This window comes from Crassostrea angulata, chromosome 9, assembly GCF_025612915.1.
Source record: "Crassostrea angulata isolate pt1a10 chromosome 9, ASM2561291v2, whole genome shotgun sequence".
Classification (NCBI taxonomy): Eukaryota; Metazoa; Mollusca; class Bivalvia; order Ostreida; family Ostreidae; genus Magallana; species Magallana angulata.
In genome coordinates this window covers 22,803,597-22,817,228 of record NC_069119.1, presented here as the reverse complement: position 1 = coordinate 22,817,228, position 13,632 = coordinate 22,803,597, and the positions used below count along the sequence as shown (strand labels likewise).

General features: G+C 35.2%; 1 protein-coding gene across 2 annotated transcripts in view; it reads left to right on the top strand.

Moving 5' to 3' along the window:
• Positions 1–13,632, top strand: part of LOC128162662 (uncharacterized) — a 37,265-nt gene that overhangs the window by 891 nt on the left and 22,742 nt on the right. Inside the window, exon 2 of one of the 2 annotated variants that reach the window (XM_052825916.1) lies at positions 6,726–6,822. The exons of the other annotated variant lie outside the window; for it this stretch is intronic. The gene's annotated coding sequence lies outside the window, so the exon portion shown is untranslated. The remainder of the gene's footprint in view (positions 1–6,725; positions 6,823–13,632) is intronic. 2 annotated transcript variants of the gene reach the window in all.

The window sequence follows — 13,632 nt, the reverse complement described above, 5'->3', positions numbered from 1 at the left end:
ATCGTTACTGAAAGAGTTATCTTCCCCTCATAGCAGGTATGCAGTACTTCCGGTTATTAAAAGATGAGTAAGCAGTGCGGGAGTTTACATATACGATGTCAATTAATAACGACTTTTCTTAAAACAAAAACATTTGATGATATTTAAATTACCAAACAGAAAACATCAAAAGTTATCTAAAAAAATTAAAATGAATGCAAAGAATGCGTTTGATTTCAATGTATAACGTGATGTACATAGTTTTGCTTTTTAGGCAAAGAGATTGCGATTCTTTTTTGGGGGTGACAATTACTCCTTTTGTGTGCTAACAGATGGATGATGGTATTGTGGTTTCTCTGATAAAATGAACCCCCCTGTTACACAGAAATAAAAAGATGTTATAAAAATTAGAGAGGCAGGAGTTAAAAATCAACTTTCTTCTTTAGAAATCAAATATTGAAATATAAATTCTTAACGAACTGTCCCTATTTTTTTTCTTTTAAATATAGATTTCACCGAAATTTGAATTTGTCTTTGGTTTAAAATAAGAGATCCCTCTTCTTTTAAGTCTTTTAGGAGACAGCTTAAACAATTTTTTGTAGTTTGTTTGTTTTACTATTAGTACCTTTATTACTTTTAGCATTTATCTCAATGCCCTTTATATAACTGAACTGTACTTTATTCACGTACCATCTATAGCAAACACCATTTTAGGAATAAACTGTTCATGAAAAATTAAGAATGGAATGAACTATATATAAAAATATAAACGTGGATGTTGTCATTCAAAATCGGAACGAAACTTTAAATGAAAGCATGATTGCAAGCGGTGTATGCGAAAAATTGCGCAATAGCTAGGTTGCAGATGTTTTTATCCATTATCTCTTAAATTCCCATGATGATGAAATTGAAATTAGTCATTTATTTATATAAATAAAATCCATCAAGAGTAAGTATAGTAAGGTCCACCAATGTTCAGTGCAGATACATACATACATAGGTATAATGCCTATCTTTGTACTTTGACCTACTGATAGATTGAAATATTTTCTTTTGAGAGGTGGACACTGGACAGACAAAACCACCCATGTCTTTGGGATTGCTTTGCATGTCCACTTCTCTGTATAATAGAATGTACATGTAACAGCAGCGCTCTCATAAAACCACGCACTTCATCGCCAGCAACTGCATTATTAATTGGTAGATGGCAGGCGCGTGGCACAACACATATTTTTCATAAATTTACATATAAAAAAGTGAATAAAAAAGTTACCCCCCCCCTTTACCTTTTTCGGAGCAAGAATGAAGTGATTCATGATTTAAGGTCTGCAGTACAGTAAAGTACATTATACCCCCCCCCCCCTCCGGATTAGGATTTTTACGATTTGAGAGGTTGTAATTTTTTTCTTCTTTTTTTAAATTTTCTGGTTTGTTAAGTAGTTTTTTTTTTTATGAGCCCCCCTCCTCCCAATCCACGTTCAAACAATTAGGCGCGATCGTCAAATCTCTCTACTTTTTAGCTCACCTGAACCGAAGGTTCTAGTGAGCTTTTCTGATCACCCGTTGTCCGTCGTCCGTCCTTCCGTCTGTCTGTCTGTCCGTCCGTCTGTAAACTTTTCACATTTTCAACTTCTTCTCAAAAACCACTGGGCCAAATTTAACCAAATTTGGTACAAAGCATCCTTATGGAAAGGGGGTTATAAATTGTAAAAATAAAGGGCACAGCCCTTTTCAAAAGGGTGATAATTGCGAAACAGTAAGTATAGGGTGCATGTCTTTAAAAATCTTCTTCTCAAGAACCACTGCACCAGAAATGCCAATATTTACACAAAAGCTTGTATATATAGTGAAGATTCTAAATTGTAAAAATTGTGACCCTCGGACCAAAACTGGGGCCCCAGGCGGGGTTCAAATTTAACATAGATATACCTTAGGAAAATGTTTAAAAAATCTTCTTCTCAAGAACCACTGCACCAGAAATGCCAATATTTACACAAAAGCTTGTATATATAGTGAAGATTCTAAATTGTAACAATCGTGACCCTCGGACCAAAACCGGGGCCCCAGGCGGGGTTCAAAGTTTAACATAGAAATACGTAGGAAAATTTTTAAAAAATCTTCTTCTCAAGAACCACTGCACCAGAAATGCCAATATTTACACATAAGCTTGTATATATAATGAAGATTCTAAATTGTAGAAATCGTGACCCTCGGACCAAAACTGGGGCCCCAGGCGGGGTTCAAAGTTTAACATAGAACTACATATGAAAAATGTTTAAAAATTTTCTTCTCAAAAACCACTTCACCAAAAATGCCAATACATACACAAACGGTTGTATATATAGTGAAGATTGTAAAAATCGTGACCCCTGAACAAAAAAGTGGGGCCCTAGTAGGGGTTTAGATTTCAACATATATAGGAAAATGTTTTAAAATCTTCTTCTCAAGAACTATAGTGCAACTGTTTGGGATATTACTATGCATACATGTACATCCTTAAATAATGTAGATTCAAAAAATTGTAACTCCCGGACAATTGATGGGCACCAAGAGGGGTTCAAAATTTAAACATTTTAAAAAACATAAAGGAAAAGTTTAAAAATTTTCTTCTCAAGAACTACAATGTTTTTGTTTGTGGAATTTCTATGCCTTCGCTCATGTAGATTCCTAATTGGTAAAATCGTGACCCCCGGACCAATACTTGGGCCCCAAGATGGGGTCAAAGTTTATTATAGAAATATAAAGGTAACGTTAAAATATCTTCTTCTCGAGAACTACAATGCCTCAATTTGTGAGATTACTATCATGCATACAACCTTGGATAATGAAGGTTCGACAGTTTTAAAATAGTGACCCCTGGACTAATACTAGGGACCCAAGATGGGTTTAAAGTTAAATGTAGAAGTACCGGTATATATGGTAAATGTTTAAAAATCTTCTTTTCGAGAACTACAATGCATCAATTTGTCAGATAACTACGTAAGCACCCTCAAATAGTGTAGATTCGAAATTATAAAAGCTGTGACCTCAATCTAATACTGGGGCCCCAAGAGGTGTTCAAAGTTTAGCATAGAAATATAGAGGGAAAATGTTGAAAAATCTTTTTCTAGGGAACTATAATGCTTCAGCTTGTGAGATAACTATGCAAGCATCCTTAAATAATGTAGATTCCAAATAATTAAAACTTTAGCCCTGGACTAATACTGTGGCCCCAAGAGGGGTTCAAAGTTTAACATAGAAAGATATATTGAAAATGTTTTTAAAAAGTTTTTCTCGAGAACTATAATGCTACAGTTTGTGAGATTATTATGCAAGGATCCTCAAATTGTGTAAACTCTAATGTAGTGGAACCAAGAGTTATCTTTCTTGATGTTCTGTACAGTCTGAGAGTTATTTCTCTTGAAGTGGAACTCTGCTACGTTCAGTTTTTCAGGTTGTGTACGTGCGGTCCTACCGCAGTGCTACACATTTTCATTCCTATGTTACTGTTTATGTTGTTCAAGCCAACCATAAACCTCGGACCATAACTGGGTCCCCAGAAAGGGGTTCAATGTTTAAAATAGAAAAAGCATATGCTACGAAATGTAATGTTACAAGCAACTGCTGTTCAGGTGAGCGATGTGGCCCATGGGCCTCTTGTTTTTTAGTATTTTAGTATAGCAGCATCTTTTCATTTGCACAGTCGTCTTTCCATATTGACAATTTACACCAATAACCGATTAAACAAGACAAAAAACGTTTGTTTCAACCATTTGTTTATACTGGTTACATATCGCTATACCTGCTCCATTGGAGAGATAACTCGTGTTACGAACGACAACTCCAGGTTATGAAAATCCCGAATATGCAAAGAGACATTCTCTGTGTTCATTAATTGTTTATTTCTATATGTCAGTCTTTTTCAAAATATATATATCAAAAATCATCATGTCATCACATAATAAAAATATCAGGTCATTTAGAAATAAACCCCCCCCCCCCCCCCCCCCTATAAATTTAAAATGTCTCGGGGGCGAGAACGGTCTTTTGGGGCAAACAGTCTTGCATTCAGTGGCGGCATAAATTGTCAATAGGAACAAAATGCCCCATTACCCAATTATCTTACAGTCTAACTTTGATAAACATTTACAATCAAATTTTAAAAGAAAGATTGTTTCGGTACATCAATGGCTCAAACTCTTTTACCTACAGGAAGTAGACCGAAGTGGAACCACTAAGCCAAGTAATTAGTTGAATTACTGAATCAGATCATTTTATCAACGGTTACAGTATAATAAAGTTTGTGTATATAAAAGGCAGATTTATGGTACAAATAAAAAAAATCTGTATAATTTAGGGTTACTGAACATAAATGTGGATCGAAGAATTTTTGACAGAACCACAACATTAGATGTAACTTTCTATAAAACTTTTTACATCATTTGTAGTCATCCAACTATAAAGTATAATGGATATAGCTTTAATTTTGTATACTGACCCACAGGTCCTTATTTTAAGCTATGCAGGAAATTCTTTTTCATATAGCAGTAAATATATAACGATTGACCTCTGTTCCTAAAATTGATCCCTTTCCTGTCATTTTCAAGTGTACTTGTTAACCTGTGTACCTGGAATGTATGCTATAATTCCTGCCATTTTCAAGTGGAATATTGATATAATTCTGTATCATACAGAACATAAAATTCTGGGCTTATATGTAAAACCTTTCCTGAGGATGTGCAGAACTCAGATTTTTAAAACATGTTTAAAATTTCATAGTACTAATTGTTACTTACCTGTGACTTTTTGTCTAAATTTGTTATACATGATATGTGCTTAGTTCTTAATCTTCGCACATGTATCATACCTGATCTAATTAGAATTAAGAGTCCAATTTAGCTTACTCAATTACTGTAATTAAAGCTTGTATATACAATAAAGGGTGAATCGAGATTCTAAATTATTAAATCTGTGACCCCTGGGCCAAAACGGGGGAGGAGGGGTTCAAAGTTCAGCATTCATATGTATAGTGAAAGCTTCTCAAGAATGCTACAATTTATCAGATTCACTGATTGTTTTTCAAACATCCATAGTTAATGTACATGTATATTATAAACTGTTAAAATTGTGACCCCTGGACTGTAGACTAGTACTGGGGCCCCAAGAGGAATTAAAAGACTTTAGTTCAATATAGAAATTTATATTCATGTTTTGGGGATATGTTAATGAAAAAAACACCTAGAATGCTAAAATTTGTGAAATTACTAGGTAAACATCTGTATGTCCTCATATCCTCTTATCAAGGTCACAGTAACCTAACATTTTATAGCTCACCTGACCTGAATTCTCAAGTGAGGTTTTCTGATCACTTTTTGTCTGGCGTCAGTCTGTCTGTATAACTGTCCAATCGTCAGTAACTTTGTACATTTTCGACTTCTTCTCCTTAGCTAGTTGGTCAATTTCATCCAAATTTGGCTTAAAGCATCATTCAAGTTTGATAAAATGAAGAGTCATCCTCTCTTTCAAAGGGAGATATTTAAGAAAAATTAAAAATTTGGTGGTATTTTAATTTTTTCAATAATATTCAACTCTAAAAAACCCTCATGATAAATTAATAAAATGATTTTATTCTATGAATTATATTATAAACAACACTTGAAGAGTATTTTTGTATACAATAGGTGCATCACAAGAAATTAATGCAAAGAATAAGTAATCAAAATTTTTACAATTACACTGAAATTTTTAGCTGTAATGGATTAAATTATGGGTTTTTAAAAATCTCTTCAATTACAGATTACTGTCAATAACATGAAAAAAAGTAATAGTCACAATGGATTACAATCACTAGATTACAAGTACCCCATGCCTACCCCAATCACTAGACTACAAGTACCCCATGTCTAAGTAAAACATATTAAAAGAGAAAATAGCTGATGAAGCGAGGCGTATTAAAAATGACATCCTTTCTTATTAGTCCCCTACTGGTTTCACTGGTGGAATTATAGCTTTCCTCTGAGTCAGTCAGTCCTTCTGTCCGTTCGCTTGTCTGTCCCACTTCAGTTTTCCACTTTTTGTCTTTACGCGTTTGAGGAATAATATAACAATTGCTGAACAGATTCAAAATGTCAAATAACAGATCAAGTTTATACCTTTGTAGTGTCTGGTTGACATATTTTTGAGAAAATAGATTTTTCATATTCCAATTTTTTAATGTTCGGGTTAGTTAACGGGCTCGATCTGTATGTTTGAAAAAATGAGGCCAGCATGTGGTCAGTAATAGTACTGTGCATTACTTATACCATTACTTTTACCATTTCTAACAAATAAATAAGTTCTGTTAAATAGGATGAAACATTGTGTTGTAAATTCAATTGGAAGGTTTTTAGCTTCCCTTAGCTGAAAGCTCAAGTGAGCTTTTCTGATAACTTTTTGTCTGGCGTCCATCTGTCTGTCTGTCCATCCATTCAACTTTTTACATTTTCGACTTCTCCAACACCACTGGGCCAATTTCAACCAAACTTGGCACAAAGCATCCTTATCTGAAGGGTGTTCAAGGTTGTTTAAATAGAGATAATTAAGAATTATGAACAATTTGTTGGTACAGTGGCCTCAGGGTATAACGAGCTCGGATATAACGAGGTACTGCTTACAACGAGATGATTGTTTGGTCCCAAATTATTTCTTTATTATGTAAAAAATACTGGATACGAGATCGTTTATAACAAGATTCCGTGTATTACGAGGTAAAATTTTCTGCCTTTTAGTTGTACGCGCTATCGGATATAACGAGGTACTCGCTACACACTTGATTACAAACGCTTTCTCCAGGTAACTAACGGTATGGCCATCTAATTTTCACAGGTATGTATACACAGGACAATAGATTTAAAGTATTCAGAAATAATGATCAGTTGTTTTTATTGCAATGTTCACAGTCAGATTTAAAGTATTCGGAAATAATGATCAGTTGTTTTTATTGCAATGTTCACAGTCATGGCTTGGAAGTAAAATAAAAGGAAAACAATTTCGATAAAAACAATAGGACTTATTTAGATATAATTTGTGCCAATTAGTTGCAAACGCTATCGGATATAACCAGGTACCCCGGCAAAGGAAAGTAATTTCGCTAGAAACAATAGGACTTATTTAGAAATAGTTAACAATGAATGAAAAATTAAAAGTGAAATTGGATTCTATGGATTAACTTCAAGTACATTTAGTACAATTTAATAAAAAAAACCAAGATTTAGAAAGCTTGGAAAAGTTAGCGAACTTGTTGAGAAAAGTGCGTGACTCTAAAAATAGCGATACCGACATTGGGCCTTCTCATATTATGTAAGTGTTGATCCACTGGTTACTGTATTAAATTTTGACAGTGATTGATACTAAGTAAATTCGGAGTGAAATTAAAGATGATTACGAGACAGACACTGAAAAAGGTGGTGATAATGTCGGTGCGTCAGCTAAAACTCGAGAATTTTCTACAAAAAATGCATTAAATGCGGTAACGAATTTCAAACCTTTTTATGCAGAAAACAGACATCTAATATTCCACATTAAGTATTTACAAAATTAAAACTGATTGACATTATTGAAACTTACCAAAAAAATTATATTAAAAAAAAATCAATCGACAATCACACAGTTTTTGTCTCTCGTGAAGTGAAAGTAACACGTGTGTAAGATTGTACACGTAATTATTTTACGGTCATTTACATGAATATGCTGTAAGTATGTTACTTTTCTACAAAGTTTGAATAAATTAAATGTATTTATTTCATTATCACTTGTTTATAAACGTTATTTGAAATGTAAAGAACAATGATCACGTGTCACCTTTAGAAATGCCAGCCTCAGATATAACGAGTATTGGTTATAACGAGAAATAAAACTATGTCCCCAGCATCTCGTTACACTCGGAGGCCACTGTATATTTAAAAAATCTTATTTTCAATAATTAATCGGCCAGAAAAGCTGTATTTTGCATGGAAACATCCTTAAGTAGTGTATATTGTAGTTTGTTCAAACCATGATCCCTGGGGGTACAATGGGAGGGGGGGGGGGGGGGTCAGGGTCGAATTTTTACATAGGAATATATAGAGAAAACTTTCACCTGAGCTGAAAGCTCAAGTGAGCTGTTCTGATCACATTTTGTCTGTCGTCCGTCTGTCCGTCCATCTGTCTGTAAACTTTTCACATTTTCAACATCTTCTCAAGAACCACTGCCCCAATTTCAACCAAATTTGGCACAATGCATCCTTAGCCTAAGGGGATTCAAAGTTGTGAAAATTAAGGACCACGCCCTTTTGCAAAGAGAGATAATTAGGAATTTATGAAAATCATGACCCCTGCGGGTAGGGTGGGGCCACAATGAAGGGTCAAAGTTTAACATAGGAATATATAGAGTAAATCTTTAAAAATCTTCTTCTCGGAAACTAATCAGCCAGGAAAGCTGACATTTGTGTGGAAGCATCCTCAGGTAGTGTAGATTCGAATTTGTAACAATCATGACCCCCGCATGTAGGGTGGGGCCACAATGGGGGATCAAAGTTTTACATACGAATATATAGAGTAAATCTTTAAAAATCTTTTATCAGAAACTAATCAGCTAGCAAAGCTGAAACTTGTATGAAAGCATCCTTAGGTAGTGTAGATTCCAAGTTGTGAAAATCATGACCCCCGGGGGTAAGGTTGGGCTGCAATTGGGGGGGGGGTCGAAATTTTACATAGGAATATACAGAGTAAATCTTTAAAAATCTTCTTCTCAGAAACTAATCAGCCAGCAAAGCTGAAACTTGTGTGGAAGCATCTTCAGGTGGTGTAGATTCAAAGTTATAAAAATCATGACCCTCGCGGGTAGGTTTGGGCCACAATGAGGAATCGAAGTTTAACATAGGAATATATAGAGTAAATCTTTAAAAATCTTCTTCTCAGAAACTAATCAGCCAGGAAAGCTGACACTTGTGTGGAAGCATCCTCAGGTAGTGTAGATTCAAAGTTGTAATAATCAAGACCCCTGGGGGTAGGGTGGGGCCACAATGGGGGGTCGAAGTTTAACATATGAATATATAGAGTAAATCTTTAATTATCTTCTTCTCAGAAACTAATCAGCCGGATGATTCTTTATAATTGTTAAGACTTTGGCCCCAGGGCAATTCTTTGGCCTCACAAGAAGGTTCAGATTTTGATGTAGGTTTATATCCCATATAAAAACTATTGTTAAGGATCTTTTTGAGAACTGCAATACTCAACATATGATATGACTATAAAATCATCCTGTTAGAATAGGGAGTAATGATTATAAACATAAGAATATCCAGGGGAAAAATGGATTTTATTTATACAGGAACTACATGTATTATTGTACATTGTCCAGATAGTTTGTATTATGACTCCATTAAGCTGATTTTATCATACCTATTGTTCCTTAGGTGAGCGATGTGGCCCATGGGCCTCTTGTTCTGATGACTAGAACGTCTGTAGCCAACACGAAACACATCATGTTTCATTATTAATTTGTTACCTGATAATTGGTTTGACAGTCGATTAACTTTAATCCAATAACAAAGCTAACAGCACCTTCTCATTCGAGGTCGAATATTACACAACAGAAAAATTAGAAGATCAAAAGAAATATCTGATTTTTAAAATGTGGCTTTTATTTCCATTGTGAGGCGAGCATTGTGACCAATGGGCCTCTTTCTCTTATTCTAATTTATATTCAAATTTTGTTATTATTGATATATTGAGACCTTGGATATTAAGATTGGTCAGTTGATGCATCTAAGATTTTAAGATGTTTAAATGAGAACAATGATAAGTATCTGAGAATTATTGTGAGTTATACAATATTTTCATGAACATTTTAAAAATTAAATAAAAGAAAAGATACAATGCAGTTGCTCTGGTGACTTTTTATTATTAACATAATATCAATTAAACAAAATTGAATTCTTTAAGTCCAGAATCTTGACTTTGCTGTTACAGCTATGTAGTTCATTTTATTATTTGAATAAGAAGGCAGAGCATCAATCAAACATGCTAATCTTGAAGCACTGTTTGGTCATGCATTTAAAAAAATTGCAATTTTAATTGGTCTTGTATGAGCTTAAAACAAGCGTTTGCAAACAATACAATTTCATTTAAAGACATTTAAAGAATTGAAAGTAATTTCCCATTACATTTTATACTCTGGACCAGACTGTAAATATTTTTTAGGGTTTTCCGTTTTCAACGGAAAACCCTTCTGTTATTCTACGGTTTCTTTTTCTTTATTATTAGGGTCTTCCGTTTCCAACGGAAGACCCTCTTGTTATTCTACGGTTTCTTTTTAGCTCACCTGAGCTGAAAGCTCAAGTGAGCTATTCTGATCACATTTTGTCTGTCGTTTGTCTGTCCGTCTGTCCGTCTGTCCGTCTGTCCGTCCGTCCGTCCGTAAACTTTTCACATTTTCAACATCTTCTCAAGAACTACTTGGCCAATTTCAACCAAACTTGGCACAAATCATCCTTAGGCAAAGGGGATTCAAAGTTGTGAAAATTAAGGGCCATACCCGTTTTCAAGGGGAGATAATTAGAAATTAATGAAAAATTTCGAGAAATTTTCAAAAATCTTCTTCTCAAGAACCAGAAAGCCAGGAAAGCTGAAACTTGTGTGGAAGTATCCTCAGGTAGTGTAGATTCAAAGTTGTGAAATTCATGACCCCCGGGGGTAGGGTGGGGCCACAATGGGGGGTCGAAGTTTTACATAGGTATATATAGAGTAAATCTTTAAAAATCTTCTTCTCTGAAACTAAACAGCCAGGAAAGCTGAAACTTGTGTGGAAGCATCCTCAGGTAGTGTAGATTCAAAGTTGTGAAATTCATGACCCCCAGGGGTAGGGTGGGGCCACAATGGGGGGTCGAAGTTTTACATAGGAATATATAGAGTAAATCTTTAAAAATCTTCTTCTCAGAAACTAAACAGCCAGGAAAGCTGAAACTTGTGTGGAAGCATCCTCAGGTAGTGTAGATTCAAAGTTGTGAAATTCATGACCCCCAGGGTAGGGTGGGGCCACAATGGGGGGTCGAAGTTTTACATAGGAATATATAGAGTAAATCTTTAAAAATCATCTGCTCAGAAACTAAACAGCCAGGAAAGCTGAAACTTGTGTGGAAGCATCCTCAGGTAGTGTAGATTCAAAGTTGTGAAAATCATGATCCCAGGGGGTAGGGTGAGGCCACATTGGGGGGGGGGTGTTAAAATTTTACATAGAAATATATAGAGTAAATCTTTGAAAATCTTCTTCTCAGAAACTAATCAGCCAGGAAAGGTGAAACTGTTGTTGAAGCATCCTCAGGTAGTGTAGATTCAAAGTTGTGAAAACCATGATCCCTGGGGGTAGGGTGGGGCACAATGGGGGGTCGAAGTTTTACATAGGAATATATAGAGTAAATCTTTAAAAATCTTCTTCTCAGAAACTAATCAGCCAGGAAAGTTGAAACTTGTGTGGAAGTATCCTCAGGTAGTGTAGATTTAAAGTTGTGAAAATCATGATCCCTGGGGGTAGTGTGAGGCCACATGGGGGGGGGGGGGGGTGTTAAAGTTGTACATAGGAATATATAAAGTAAATCTTTAAAAATCTTCTTCTCAGAAACTAATCAGCAAGATGATTCTTTATCATTGTTAAAACTTTGGCTCCAGGACAATTCTTCGGCCTCACAAGAAGGTTCAGAGTTTGATGTAGCTAAATATCCCATGTATAAACAATTGTAAAGGATCTTTTTGAGAACTGCAATACTCAACATGTGATATGACTATAGAATTGAAGCAGGCAGCTATTTTTTAATTAGAATCTTTTTGTATTACTGTATTGAGTTATTGCCCTTGATTTATTGATTCTTGATTATTTTAATTAATGCATCCACTGTTAACCAATTATTGTGATGATTATTTTTATACAATAATAAATATTCAATGTATATAAGTTGTTCTGCATAAGAAGTTTTGGGTAAGGCCAGATTATTTTGTTTATTTTTGATTTCCAATTTTTAGATACTATGAATTATATTAGGTTGACACATATATAGGGACAGTGTCTATTGCATTTCGATGAGCGACTGTTTGGGGTTAAACTTGAACAGGTATGGATAGATTAGGTGTGTGAACATCCTTGCTCTATCTAATCTAAGTGTTTTCTAACCTTCGATACAAAGTTTGGGTCATTCCTGCACTGTATCGCATTAATACAAGTGTGCAGTCACATCTGCTTGTATTGGTGGTGGTAGCGGCGGAGCACTAATGTATGGTCATCCATGCTGGTGTTCAGGCCTTTCTAGCGCAAGTGTGCGGCACTCCCTGCTTGCGTTAGGTTGAGCTGTTGGTGCAAGTGTGCAGTCATCCCTGCTTGCGTAAACGTTGGTACCTGTTGAGTTGCGTAGGTGTGCGGTCATCCCTGCCTGCGTAACTTTGAGTCCCTATATATGTGCAGGAGCGGTGATTAAAGTCTGCTCTTGTAAATATTGGCAGCAATCAGGGCTATCCGAGTTCCAAGGGGGAAAAATGGATTTTATTTATACAGGATCTACATGTATTATTGTACATTGTCCAGATTGTTTGTTTTATGACTCCATGTAGCTGACTTTATCATACCTATTGTTCCTCAGGTGAGCGATGTGGCCCATGGGCCTCTTGTTCTTTATTCTTATTAAGGTCTTCCGTCTTCAGCGGAAGACCTTACTGTTTTTCTACGGGTTCTCATTCTTCTATATTATTATTATTTTTCTCCTTGGTAGACACCCTTAATTTCTCAGCCATTTCTCAATCGATTTTAATGATTTTTACAGGGATAATGTCTTTGGTAAATATCTCTTTGCATCCGACTTCCTGTCTGAAAATTCACTTCCGCTTCTGAATTATCTCCCTTTTTCCTGTATTTTGGAGCATGATGTTGTCCACGCATCTCCTCAGGAACCGTTATAGTTAGAGACTTGAAATTTACATGCAAGACAGAGTGGTTATGGTAGATATGCTTGCTCGTTTTAGATTTGTCAAGAAGCCATTTTCCTTGAAGCTCGCCTGGACCCGAAAATTGGGATTTAAAAACGTTGTAATTTTTTGTGGTTTTCTTTAATTATCTAATTTCTGAAAAAATATTTTGTTAAGACATGTAACGTAAAAATAGTTTCTATTTACAAGACCTTTCTTTTAAAATCAAGAAAAAGGGGCTGGCTCCTCAAATAAGGGGACTAAACGACTCTACAGTCTTTAATCTGTAGCCCTTTACTAAACGATATTTTGTGAAATGTTATATAAGCAAATATGTTCATATCACAGTTATGTATCCAGGCAATGTAAAGATTTTTCCATGTGTTAGGTAATTAAGGGTTTTTTGGGGCCAAAAGTCCAAAATTTTGATCGCCCATATCTCAGAAAGGAAAAATATTCCGAAATGCAGTAGAAAAGAAAAGTTGTTCAAAATCATGTTTTTAATAATATGCAACCTTCAAAATTTCGTTAAACAGCCCCTATAAGGAGATAAGGGACCGGCATCTAAAATCTTCTTTCTCATATATCTCCAGAATGGTAACGAATTTGTTAACACTTGTTGAACAAAATGTATTTAGAATTAAGTGACCCTTTATGTGATATCAAGAAAAAGGGGTTGGCCCCTTAAATTAGGGAACCAAAGGG